Source organism: Ornithodoros turicata, chromosome 2, assembly GCF_037126465.1.
Source record: "Ornithodoros turicata isolate Travis chromosome 2, ASM3712646v1, whole genome shotgun sequence".
In the NCBI taxonomy this organism is placed as follows: domain Eukaryota; kingdom Metazoa; phylum Arthropoda; class Arachnida; order Ixodida; family Argasidae; genus Ornithodoros; species Ornithodoros turicata.
Genome location: NC_088202.1, coordinates 88,486,329 through 88,500,552, shown reverse-complemented (window position 1 = coordinate 88,500,552; position 14,224 = coordinate 88,486,329). Strand labels below are relative to the sequence as shown.

The window sequence follows — 14,224 nt, the reverse complement described above, 5'->3', positions numbered from 1 at the left end:
TCTTTTTTATTTTCATCCGAATCACCCTGTGCTCCTTCAAACGCCGGTTATTCAAAAAATAAAAAACAGAAAAAGGCTTATTGAGCATTTCCCAAGCGCTTTTCTCGCTGGTGGTGACGCCGAAACATTGCACAATAAAAAAAACGGGGTAAAGTTTGGAATCCACTGGCATCTCCGCCCATTCAAGCACCCTGGAGCTGTGTTATTATTTGGCGATGATGCTGATACTACGCGCACTGAAACACGATCCAGCTCTGGTTGTATGATTATGAATGAAAGCTGGTCCCGCTGTGATGATTTCCCCTGCTTGGATCCCGCCGAGAAGTATTACGATAAAAGGAGCCGGTCGTTGCACGGTAGGATGCATCTTTTTTGCGTGTATCATGCATGCGGGAAAAAAGCTGACCCCTTTTTCCGAGAGATTTGCGTAGGGATTGCCCTTAAATTGACGAACGCCCCGCGACAGCCCAATAAATAAGATATGAATCAGCTCGAAAGAGATAGGGGTAACATTCCAGTGGAGTTACTTCCATATTTCATCTTCTTTCTTCCGACGAATACTTGCTGCAATAATATGCGTTCATGTCATATCTCAGCCAAAGTTATGGAAATGAAAGAAGGGACGAATGCCATTCTCAGATTTTGTCATTCCCAATCATATCATTAAAATGATCGCTTTCGAGTTCATTTTAATTACGATTTTCTCCGGTATGTGTATTAAAGTGATTCGTACTGCCAAGATATCTTACTTCCTAGGCTTTATAATACCGCTGACTGCCAAAAGATTCTTCTGTACCAAGGACACATTAGCTATAGATAACATGGACTCTGAAGTGTGCTATCGACTCCTTGTGAACATATGGAAGCGACAGATAAGGTATAGGATAATTTGGACTTTCGATTGCCTCACCACGGCATCAGCTATCTTGCAAGGGTGGAGTTACAAGAATACCTTGTCTCTCGACAGTTTTACACATGTGTATCTATATCCCACATATTGCTTCTCCTAGCGCATTCGAATTTGTACTATACAATAATGCCCCTGCCTCGGTGGAACATTTGCTAACATGTCCGCTTACGTATCCCAAGGCGTCGAGTTCGATCCCTGCTGAGAACCGAGAAACTTGGTAGCATGGTACAAACGGCTTAGAAACATCGTCCTTTGGAAAGGTCATTAAATGTATCCCGTGCACATTAAAGAATGGCCAGGTGAGGACAGTTAATTCACGGGGCGAGCAACGCGCTGTCTCTCATGACCACATTTGTGTCGCGACGTAAGACTCTGTATCATTAGTTAAGTATTCTTTATATTGTAATCTGTGATGATGGGCAGCATATACGCTGAGCGCCACTGACAGAACAACTGCACACCGCCATTTCTGCTTCGTGGTGTTACGATAGGGAACATATAAGGAGAGGAGTCCCAAGTGAGCGTACTTCTTGTAACTGTGCATTGTGTGTACCATCATCCTTTCGTTCACATCACGCGTAACACGTGTTTAAATTTTATGCAGAATGATGTACACGCACACACATAAAGAAATCATGATGAGGTGGGGCCTATGACCGCCAGCAGGCTGGGCCGGGCTGGGTTAAAATAATATAAAATGTAATGCAAGAGGAACATTAAGCATATTTCTTGTCAGTGGTATTATATAGCAGACCTATATCCAATGGTTTTAAAGCCATAATCTTCGTGCTAAAAGAGATACGATTCATTTTACTGCCTGCCCATAACGCCTAGAACGAATTCATTTTTCTTGAATTTGATATTCACCCGCGGGTAATATGTTATATCAGTATTTTGGGTAGTGATGTAGCGAACTTTTCGCGACCCTTAACTTTGCAGTCGAAACCCGATGGTTTGCGAGGTTCGACAAACTTTAGAATTTCAAGCCAGATTCGCCGAGGTTCGCAAAGTTTCGCAGACTGGACCTTTCTAATGAAAAGTTAAAAATGCTCGACTGATATAGCTTTTAAAATTGATGTGTGTTTGTCAAACATGACAAAACATTGGTTAGGCTAGACGGTATAAGTTCACGCTCAAACGAGCCCAGCGCGGAGAGGGGCCGAGAAAGAACGACACCGCACAGGCGCTCACTAGCAAGTAATACGGAAAGTTTACTGAAAACAACAGTTCTTAGAACCGCTACCACAGGAAGTGCAATGGAGATTATAATAATGCATCCGCATCTGTCCAACCTATCCCTTTTGCCGTCTGTCTGCGCCTGCTCCAGAATAGTTTGTAATCGCATGTTATGAAGACAAACGAGACACGGGAAAACAGTGTTGCTAGTAGGCGGCGTCTCGTCGCGCCAGCAGGTAACTCGCCTAATATATATATATATATATATATATATTTTTTCCTTTTCAGGTTTCCAATCCACCTTGCTAGTGTAGTAAATATACAAGAGCACACAAAATATATAGAACGCCATAATCTAAATATAACACAAGTATTTGGCGGCTTTTCGAGTCATAAAACATACGCTTTCGCTTCCGGTAAGGAGATCGGCGCGCATGCACAGTCGAAGTATAGAACTGCTCCGAACCTTTGCGAATTTTCTGAAGCAAAGTTCGAATTTTGCTCACTTTTGCGAATTCGAACTTCAAAAGGTTCGCTACACCTCTAATTTTGGGGGACCAAATTTATGTCATCTATGAAACATGTATGATACATTTCGATTTGCTTGGGACGTTTGTTTCCTTAATGCAAAACCTCGTCGTTTGTGTACACATTTTATGCATAGGGCGATTCTTAATTAGTTCTTTACGAGCGTCGTTGACAGTAAGGGGGAAGGCCTTTCCGAAACACTAATACTACATTTCTCACGGCGAGTGACAAACATATCGTATCTTATGCACCCAGAATGCTTTGCAGTTGCCGTGAAGGTCAACCTAGTGCGTCACTTCAAAGGCACACAACTGATCCATAGTGTGTGTATGACAAAAATCTAGACAGACGCACTGTCATGACAGCCCAAAGCAGCAGTGTCAAAAAAACAGCTTGCAAGTGTTACGCGCTGTTGATTCCCAGAAAAAGGTGACGATTCTACGGCAGGTCAAATAAACAGCTGCCACCTTGTTTTGTTTCAGATTTCTCACGATGGCCATAGGATACATAGGGTGACTATAAGCCAGCCCCTAGGGATTCATTTACATAGCATGTACTTGTGACCGCCCTGCAATGATGGATGGCGTGACTGTTGCATAAGACAACCAATGAGGAGACGAGCCCCTGCAATCCATCAGACTGCGTGCTGTCTCTACGAGGCCTTTGCGATGACGGAAATTCGAACACGTTGCGCGTGTAATGCCATATGGAGACATTAATTAACGTTCGTTGCTATGCAACTTCACCACTGAAATGAACCAAGTACGTTGTTGCTGTTATTTATACGATGCATAGTGAATTGGAAATGAAAGAAAAATACGGAAATGTTAGTCCCGACCCAGTCAGGACTGGCTACTCCAAGGCGCGTTTGTGGGTGGAAAAATAGTCAGAAAAAAAGAGAAAAACAAACAAACAGGAAAGAGGTAGAGTGGGTCAAGCAGGAGAAAGAATAAAGGAAAACAGAATGGAAAGGGGAAGACATTAAGCACAGAGAAACAGTCACTGGTTCATAATGTCAGATACCGCGCGAACGCACTGTCACAGAAGTTGTCACGGAGTGTCAAGCAGGTTCGGAGCGGTAAGGAAGTCGACAAGAGCGCGCAATGCCGTCACCTGGTGATGGGCAGGCCAGCAGCCGAGAACCTTCCCAACGGAGAAAGGGCGATTGTCATAAAGGGCATAGAATGTAACTTGTGTTTCGTCATCTCATCTGGCGTGAAAGCTTTAAAGAATATAATTTACTGGTCGGGACAGTTCGTCACAACGGATGCATGTACTGGGCGACCGTTCCCATTGATGATAAATAGGATCTTCGTTTCCGACGTGTATACCGATACAATGGGGATAAACACCTGGTGACTGTATCAGTGTGGCGGTATTTCGTCATGCGGCTACAAACTCAAAATTGCATCCCTCGTGCGTCCGACCGAGTGGCATATCTCCTCACTCGCCGTCACAGCGTGTCTTTGTTGTTGCGTCTGTTGTATTTCAGAAATGCCGCCGCAAATCGACACGGCAATGTGAATCGACGAACAGTAATTTTTACAGAAAGGCGTCCAGTCCTCTTGTCCTCCACTCCTCAAAAGTCTTGTCGTGTGGAAATTTGCCTCGAGTATTAAGCCACGAAAAAATATGGAGTCCAATTCAATATACAGTGCCCAACACCTTTAGATTTTTTAATTTATGCAAAGTGACGTTAATTAATCTTGGAAGCGACAATACGCATTTAAGACACCCGTAACAGTGTGCCAGAGGAGCATTGCCTTCATCTTGAATAGAATATTTTTTTCACTTGTCTACGAAATGTGACAAAACCTGAGTGTTGAAAAATCTCGGACTTGCGTGCCACATGTGCGGCCGCCGTCCTTTAGAAACAAAACGATGTCATTTACCTTCTTCCGTCCCAGTATACAAGAAATACAAGGTACAAGGTGCCTTCATATGCATGGTTTCTAGTCTATCGTCGTTCAACTTATTCAACTAAATTACTTACTGGCATTTTTTCGCGCGAAGCTAACTTTGTGACCTTCTATGCAATTGCGAATAACTGCTCCCTCCCAAGCATCCCCCTTACTGGGGGGCTAACATCTACGAAACGACTGCACATACAACAACAGACAGAATCAGAGAACACGCCTATAGCTCTGCCTGTAATTCACCACCAACTGAACAAATTAATGCGAACAAAGAGGTTCCTATCCATCCCAGCTTGCAACGCGAAGCGCGCAAATTGAACTTGATGGGCCTTGATGCGTTTTTTGCAACAGAAAACTCCGCTTCCACGGCCGCGTTTTGACGAAGTTGTCAGGGATAGCTTAATTGGCGATTTACCCGCGGGTTGGGATTCGTGAGCTCATATGCAACGAACACAGGAAACGCGGCGTGATACAGACACGCCGCTGACATCCGCTTGGGAGGGCGTGCATGTGGGCGAATAATTTGGATTCATTAATACCAATTTCCTCCTCATGTGTGGACAGGGATAAAGAGGGATATTTGGAATTGACTGGGCTGTGAGGGTACGACTGGTGATGATAGGGACGCGCAATTAGTCACTTGTCACCTAATGGAGGCACATTAGGCTCATTTAGGTTTTATCGAGCACACGGAGCTCGATCTATACGTTGCGGTTTACAGGGGCTTGTACGGAAGTGAATGACAGCAGCACACAATGTAGACAACAACAACAACAGATGATGACGATGAGATTAGGCGTTTCACAGAGGTGGTGCGGTACCCTACCCCACTGCACGTGGAACATTATATGAAGATGATGAAGAAAGGATGAAAATACGGGAAAGGATTAAAGCGTCTGGAGTAATCCAGCGGACGACAGGAAGTCCATGGACAGGTGAAGAACGCGACGATGGAGCACAGGGACAGGATCTTCATAGGGACCAATGAACCATGTATAGAACCATTTGAGCAGTACAATGACTTGTAGCGATAATAAAGATATATAGAGGCTTTATACGTCGTAGGGAACGGCACACTGGCCAGTCTGGGGACTAATTTTGCCCACCTGGAGTGTCTCTAAACGTGCGCCGAAATTCCAGTATATTTCCGTTAGGAACTATATAATCTACCGAAGACGCTCATTGATTTGTAGCGCGTAGGAACGCGGAGAATTATTATGTTCACTCGATTTCACCTGACATTTGAAGAAGTGGCACATGCCGGCCAGAAGAGGCAACAAGGTGCTCTAAATAAAAGAAGAAAAACGAAAGAAAGGAAGGAAACAATAAAACACACAAGGTGGAGGCAAGTGGGGCAGCCGCCCCTTGATCTCGGTCTGTGGAAGCCTCGCTCCCCGCCGTTTCATGCGCGGAGATCAGGCAGAGAGTCATGTATTTTTACTTCCAGATTGTTACGGGATTTGCATGTTTACCTGAATGAACTTTGCATATTGTAGATAACATCTTCTAAATTAGCGAGCGAAATCTGTTACGTCGCATAAACATATTCGCTGGTACCGACACGACCACTCTGACGCAAAACACGAGTGTCCATACCTGTCATTCACATGGAGAAAGGATAGTCATTTCCTAATTAGCCGGACGCCGTAAGTAGAAACTGGTAATCGTATTTGCAGCCATTTCGCCGCGTGTGTGTAGCATGTGTCGTTGTATTGTGCCATCTTCTTGTACACAGAAAGAAAACATCCCACGTCACAGCCATCATTTATATGTTTATCTGTCGGAGAGGAGCCGCGGCTTCAACGTAAGAAACCCTCATAAGAGAAGCACGCTCTGGCAGTGTCGTACGTTTATTTCCCACGGTAAATGTGGAGGAGGCATGAGACGCCAACGTTTTGCATTTTGAAAATAGTTTCACGTTTAAAAGAATCCCTCTCTTACACTAAACGCCGACTGTGTTTTTCATACAACAACAACAACAACAATAAATGATTGAAAACAAATAAATGATTGATATGCAAGGTAAGCCCCAATTCATTGAGTTTCAGGCAATTACTAGCAGATTTTCAGTAACAGCGACAATTGGAACCATTTCTCATTTTACCCCTCCCTCTTATCCTTTTTGTGTCCGTCAAAGCTGTTAAACTTCAAAAATACAGTAAACATATTCAACACGAAACTTACCCCGTGCGAGTGATATAGGGGCCATTAGCACGAACAACAACAACAACTACATGAATGACGATGGAATGAGGTGCAAGGACAGTTTCAACAGCGCACGATACAAAGCCGATACGAGTCAAGAGTGTTTCGAAAATATTTCGAGTACGCATAGCATTCCACGAGTGTACCATGAATCGACGACGCAAAAATCTACGCCTTAAAAAATATCTATATGCCCTTATAAATAGCGCAGAAAAAAATACAGTAAATCTTTCTTTAGGTCGAAAGAGGGAGAACTATGAACTGCGGTTTTGATAGAGAGCGGCGAAAGGGGGTAAGCGAGGCGCAGCGAAAGAGAAAAAGAAGGGGGCAATTTGATATCTGCATATATAAGCTCGGATAACCCATTCATCCTGCTCTATAAAGCAGCTCCCCAGGAATGACTATGTAGTGAGGTCGTGTTTTCTTTTCTTTTCGCACTCTAAAGCCGCCTTTCGTGCGGCACCTCTAAAAAAAGGGTGCGCTAAAAAGACGAACACGCGCGGGACCTGTCAAAGAAGGGCCAGATTGAATAACTACACAGCGGGGTGGGTCGCTGCTCCATTTGTATTAGACCTCATGTAGATAAGGGGTTTGTATGTATAAAAAAAAAAAAAACACTTGAGGTCGTGTTACGGGGTAGCAAAGGGGTGAAAAGTCAGCGGAAGAGGGGAGGGGGGTAATGGACACTTTAAATGCGGTAATTTTGAAGCGTGAAGTTGTTGAGTCTTTAAAGTGGGTTCTTTGGTGGGGATGCGATGATGGTTAAGGTGAAGCCATAGAGCGCTTTCGACACGGTACGTGTTAATCGATTGACTTTCGTCCCATTCTTTGAAATTCAAAGAGAAATGAAACACACACGAAACGGTTGCGTATCAATATGTAGGTCTGTTCAGGCTTCTGCAACGCAAACATGAAATCTGTGCTCGCAAAAGATATACGCTAGTAGTCTTTACTGTGAGGCACATTGTCACTAAATTACTGCGAGCAACGAGGTAGAGTATCGTCTCCGGCGATGAAACACCCCAAACCATCATCATAAAATTGTTGTTGTTTCTACGCTAATAAAAATTTTCATAAATTCCGGGTCATTAGTTCCTAGCCACACGTTACATTGATTTTACAATGAGCTTCAAATACGCGAGCCAACGAACTCCAAGAACAAGCAAAAGGGTGCAAATGAACAATTAAATGGAGGGGGAAGCCGAGCTCCAGCTGCCTAGTATAGCCTTATGACGTACTGTAACGTGATGTCAAAGAGTGAGAGAGAGAGACGCTTTGTTAACGTCCTTATGCATGCAGGCGAACGAGCAGAACCTTCAAGTGGCCTCAGCTTCGCAGAATGTTTCTTAATAATCCGTTTCCTTTCTGTTGAACGCTTCTTGCCTATTCACACGATTTCAACGAATATTGTCAACAGCAGACAAACAGAAAAGAAAAAGAAAGAAAGCCCGCGTGGGAATAAAAAATCTCTGCATCCCTGATTCCCATTCGTCGATCCCTCCCTCCCTCCGACACATCGATTCATACACAGGTGACAACGTGAGAAAGAAAGCGCGTCATATAAAACACAACTGGTAAATATACATTCCACTTTAGTATGACACGCCCACGGTTCAAGCAATCTCGACAACACAATGGGACGACAAAAATAAAATCAAAGCAGCAAGGGGCGCTCCATCGTTACGCTGGCAAGCAAACAAGGTGTATCCATAACGTGGAATGATCGTCTCTACACGGTGTTTCATCTTTCATAAGTGATTCCTGAATAAAGGATTCCAGTAAATGGGCCTCTCACCGGCGCCGCTGCACGCACGGTGGCGGAGACGACGTCAAGAGGGGCCGGCCGCGACATCGCTCATCGTCCCAGCGGCGAGTCGGCGCCGACCCCTGCCGTGTTCGCTTTGACAGATGCCGTCATAAAAGCCTCCTCTCGCTGCAGCTATACACCGCGGGCGCACCACGACAGCTGTCTCAGCCGCGACGACAGCGCTCATCGTCACGACGAGTGCAACATGGCGCACGTCAGCGTGTGAACGGTGTAACGCAGATGTCTGCACAGGCAAAACACAACTGTTTACGGTAGGCAACAAAAGAAGCGCCATAAACGGGAGTACATAGCGCAAAGTTCATAGCGTGCACACAGCGATATGATCATTGCAAATGGCTCCCATGGGTGGCCTCGGTAAGGTAGCCAAATACATGTATAACTGGCTTCTGAGCCGAAGATACGAGCTCAGAGACCTGAAAGCGCTAGTGAGTGAAAGCAAGTGGCTCACGACGGACACTTGACTGCGTGGTATCATGCATAAATGTACCTGCTTACAGAAACTAGCGGTTTTACTAGTTTTAGTATTGCGCTTAACATGTACTTTCCTGGTATCCTCGAAAATACCTGGTAACCCCGATTTTTTGTTTGATTTTCTTCTGCTTCTTCAATTCCACCTGGTATGACTACTGACCTCCAGGCTCAAGGTGCCTGGAGCCTCCAGGCTCCAGGCACCTTGTGCTACAATAACACGTAATATGAGAAAGTATTCGTCCTTCTTATTGAAATAATAATTCTACATGTGTAATAGTCCTTCATCTCTCATATCAGCGCATTTCTCTATATCTCTCAACGCTCTCTTGGACGGGTCATCAATAAAAATATGCCCCTTCAAAAGTCGTCATGTCTTGGAAATAAATGGGCCATTTACCGAGAATGTCATTCCACCCTCATCTTATGTGCTAAAGAACTGCGTCGTATTTGCATCAGAAAGGAAACAAAGAAAAAAAATCGAGGTTCAGAGTGGATGTCTGTGAAACACGGATTTCAAACCGCGCAACAACTGAGCGCTTCGGCGACAATGAAGTCATCACGCGTTCTTCGTCTCCCGGAGGGAAGGCAACTTGCCTCCCGCGTCACAAATGCACGCTATGGGGCTCCGAGAAACGTCGCCTCTTTTTTAAGCTATCGATCTGCAGACGGCTGGCACCAGATGGAGCTGAGAAGATTCTTAATCTTCATCTTTTACCGCTCCCCAGGCTCAGTCCGCCTGTCTGCATATGCGTGCTTTCAAGAGCTGATAGAGACGGAAAGAGCAGTTTCCGTTTGCTTCCATTCGAAACAGGCACTAACACGCAGAGGATGGTTTTCCAAGCAGCTGCGCCTACCAAACACCGTTTTTCCACTGTGTGCGTCCATATTTCTGCGGAAGTAATAACTCTACGCACCTGGAGAACATTCCCGGTCATTAAAAGAGCGGATTCTCCATTTGATCAGTAAAAACGAGAAAATCATCATCGCCTTAAAATGCTTCCAAATTATTTGCGGCGCAATCATGTGGGCGATAGAAAGTGGTGTATAAAATAGAGTGATCATAGATGGTAGAAAGCAAAACGTCAGCCGAACTCCAGTCATAAATTTAGATATCTGTATGATGGTAACACACCGCGCGATTCAAATACAAAACTCTTTTCCTTCCGAAATTTGTTTCCAGCCATAATGAAACATTCCATGCGCATTCACACAACGTTACGCGCTCCGTGTCCAACCTCGCCATACCATCCATTAGAATAACTATGGTCCACCACAGAATAACTCCGAAAGTAATATCGCTATTGGGCCGTTACGCGATGAGGAATGCAACGATCAACCTGCGAGCAATCAAGCATATAGTGCTCTTGTTTCAGATTCGCTAGCATACGGGCCCATCTGCTGCTTATGATACCCATTTCAAGTTTGCCACCCATGTTCAATATAGCTGATACAGCAATCGGGACGCCTCCACGCGATAAATATTAATAACGGGTGCCTGGGTTGTTCGGTGCGTGTAATGCTCGCCACGGCATGCAAGGGACATACGGCCCGACCACTTTAGGTGCTGCCAACCATGGTCACACACTAAATGCACGAGAGGTACATACAGGAAATGCGCGCTAAATTCTGTTCATGCACACGACGGTAGCAAAAGAAGTTGGGCACATGGGACACCATGCATCTGTTATCATGTCCATGTCGTGAGAAAATACACTCATGTTTCAGGTTGATACAAATGGTATATCCAAATGGGTTTGAAGGAATTGCTGCGTTTCCTGACGGAAAAGGGATAACGATATGAAGGCTAAAAATCGGCGCTAACTGGTGCAACATTCCAAAATCGTTAAAATCGAATGGCTTGGCGCGAGTCTACATTGTAACATACGAAACACAAAAGACACATCGCCACGACCAAGGTTTTCTGAGCCTCTGTGATGCGGAAACAGGTATAACGCTGCTACATGTGCGAGGTGTGGCACTTAAATATTTATAATTTTTACAACTGAACTGTGGCTCGTGCGTTGTATGGAGAGCCCACCACCTATTGTAAGTTTTTGTACTTCCGGGAGAGACAGAAGACTGATGCAAAATGACACAAGGATGCCGCGAGACGTTCATACTGAATAAACACGTTTCTCCTAATAAGAACTAACGCAAGGAACACACGACGAAGGTAGAGGACAAAATGTATTTCAGACAAAGAAAATATTATGCATTCGTTTCGCGGATCCAATACTATGGCACCTAATAAAAGCTGACCGAGATAGAAAATCTCGCAAAGAGTTTCGCCGAGAGGGACCCTTAACTTATTCATCGTGCCAGCAGCCGATTCCGTCGGAACCAGCGACAACAAGAAAATATCGGTATAGCTGCCCAGATGGAAGTATATCCTCGTGCGTACACACGAGTTGGGTGCGAGCATAGGGCAATAAAAAACGCACCCGCGGGCATAAATAAAGAGCACGAGAATATCGTTACCAAAAGAGCCAAACAACATCTTAGGAGAGAGAACGTAATCTGGGTGCTTTATCACCGAATGATGTAAATACGGAGCGGCTCTCCATAAATTCGGAATGGAAGAAGAAGACGAGCTCATAAAACGCCCGCTACAAAAAAGCAGCCAAAGAAACCGTGGAACGCATCTATAAAAGCAGATATGCAAGCGTATATGCATAAACCCGGATCCCGTATGTTTGAAGTAAAGCTGGTCATACGTGCCATTCCGTCCCCAAAGGTACAGTAAAGGATGCTCTCAGGATGAGAGCCAACAACGGCATAAAGAAGAAACACGAGACAAAAATAGAAAAAAGAAAAGGGGAGAAAAACGGGATCGTATCTTTTCCCTTCCTTCGTGTTTACTCGGTTCGCATTTTAGAAGGAAAGTAGCATCAATTTTTCACAAATTTGAATCGGAAGGTCCCCTTCAACCCCAAACACTTAGCATGCGCCCCGCGCGAGCGGGGAAATAAAATACGAAGATGAGTCGGTTTCAGAAGGACGTAAAGTTGCATCGCAAATGTTCTCTGTCTTTGCATGCGCAAGGAGGGACACGCACAGAGAGCCGCTTTCCCACAGTTTTTCTCCGCATCTCTCAGCCAATTTAATGCAGGACATGCACTCTGAGTCATGAAATGACCCTTCTCTCCCCTCTTCCACGGTACGTTTGATGTAGAGAGGACTAGGAGGGGGAAGCTGGGCCGCGTCCACTGAGCACGGACAGGGGACGCGCATGCATGGACCGCGGTCCACGCACGGCTTTCAGAGCGGGCCAAGCGTGTCGAGAGGGCGTCCAGAGAAAAGTGGGGGAGAAGGACGCCATAAAAGAAGGGAAGAGGTCCAGACGTTGTTAATCAGATGGCCACGGGAAAAGTTCAGCGCTACAGCGGCAGAAAGTGGGCCTGGCAATTTGCATGGCGAAGCGGTGCGCTTGTGGTAATGAAGTCGGCTACGTGTGTGAGAAGAGACATCGATTTGTTGCAATTTGTATAATGTTCTCTTTTCAGAAGCAGTGCTCGCTCGAAGTACAGCACGTGGTGGATTCATACTACGTGCTAGCCCGCGTAGTCGACGTGATCGCTTCTGCTTAAAACAAAACGTGGTACGGGCAGGCTTCAACGCCCGGTGCCGTCCTTGCTTTTGAAGACCTACGCGGGAAAATCAAGCCGGAAACGGCTTTCCTGATTCCCTCGGATCCTATCAATGGCAGGCAGTTACTTTCTCGGAATAAAGGGAGAATCTGAACGTCGATGCCACAGGGCTTCTTTTCATCATCGGCTCTATACCCTGAAGGTTATTTGTAGATAGTTCATAAACGGGTAGTGTGGGGCGTGATTATACCATTCTGTTGAACATAAAAGTAAAATGCAAGCGAGCTGGTGGATACTTGACACATGACGTCCTTCCCCCCAAGCTCAGGGACACGTTGCCAACGTCAATTATACCATTCCTTCGCTTATCTCTATCAAATAGCTTCACTAACGATTACAGTAGAGGTCCATCTAACGCTACGTTACTGTAAGTCCATAAGCAGTCCATGGAATAATATGAAATGTAGGAAACAAATAAATAACCATTGGTCGAATTATAAAGTTCAGCTACACCGATGACAAAAAGAGGAGAGGCAAAAGTGCACAGTTTTGAGAGTGAGACTGGAGCAGTATACAAAGCTGCACAGGCAAAAATCCTCGCCATGCCGACGAAATTAGAACCGCGGCCGTAGAACATTTGAGTAAGCAGCGGCAGCTCGCTCTTCAGTCTCCGGTAGTCCTATACGAGGGAAAAGGGCAGGAAAGGGCGCGAGACATTATTCTCCGTTTAACGGTGATGGCTCCGAAAGGCGTTTTATACTCTTCCCTTTTCTCCCTTATCGCAGTGGCATTTCCGCGGAGAAAACTGCGCACCGAGGACGCCTTTCAACGGGACGGCCGGCGATGAAAGAAAACAAAGAAAAGGAACACTCTCTTCTGGCCACGAGACGGTCCTTCCTTTACGATCAGCCCCGAAAGACCGCAATGGAGCCACTGGTCGCCACACTCGGAGGGAGTTCTCCTTTTTACGACACACAACGTCCAACTGTGCGATATCGAGAACGCAACAAAGCAGGGATGCAAATCAACGCCAAGTCGACGTTGTTACTTTTCCAGGAACTCCGACGTGCGCGCACGAGCAAATATCATACGGCAACGGCTGCTACGTTTACGCCAGTGTTGCGGGCCGGTTTTTCTTTTTTTTAAAGCTTCCCCTTTCTTAGAGGAGGAACAGGCCGAGGTTATGGGGAATTGCTATAGAGTGGACTGTATCGGAGCGTTCGAAATGCTATGCGAAAAAGAACGGGCGATATTACGTGCTATACAGAAACTTCGTAGGAATACCTGGAAGTTAATCTACGCTTAAAATGTACGTGATTTTCATCTCAATAAATTAACCTTGACGCTGACACAATGAGCTGATCGAGCTTCTTCCATAGTGATGCCCGATGATAATCGGCAGCGCTGAATGGAACTTGACGATAAGTCGAGGGAGACATTGAGCACAGAGCCCTGGCAAACGCTCACGATACTATAATGAAAGTATGCGCAAAAATATATCTACGCGTCACATGTAATCGCGACGAACTTGCAGTGGACACAAAAGGAACCGCATTTGAAGCCGTAACTATCGCGACATTTATGTGGGCTCCCTTCTTTACAG

General features: G+C 45.4%; 1 protein-coding gene and 1 long non-coding RNA gene across 3 annotated transcripts in view; one reads left to right on the top strand and one right to left on the bottom strand.

The window, feature by feature from the left end:
- Window positions 1–13,975, top strand: part of LOC135385703 (uncharacterized) — a 50,778-nt gene extending 36,803 nt beyond the window's left edge. The window contains exons 3-4 of one of the 2 annotated variants that reach the window (XR_010420479.1): window positions 12,538–12,823; window positions 13,407–13,975. This is a non-coding gene — a long non-coding RNA (uncharacterized LOC135385703). The remainder of the gene's footprint in view (window positions 1–12,537; window positions 12,824–13,406) is intronic. The other variant, XR_010420478.1, reaches the window with a different exon arrangement.
- The window catches only part of LOC135385702 (POU domain, class 2, transcription factor 3-like), a 264,054-nt gene that overhangs the window by 45,087 nt on the left and 204,743 nt on the right, over window positions 1–14,224 (bottom strand). The gene's annotated exons all lie outside the window — the stretch shown is intronic.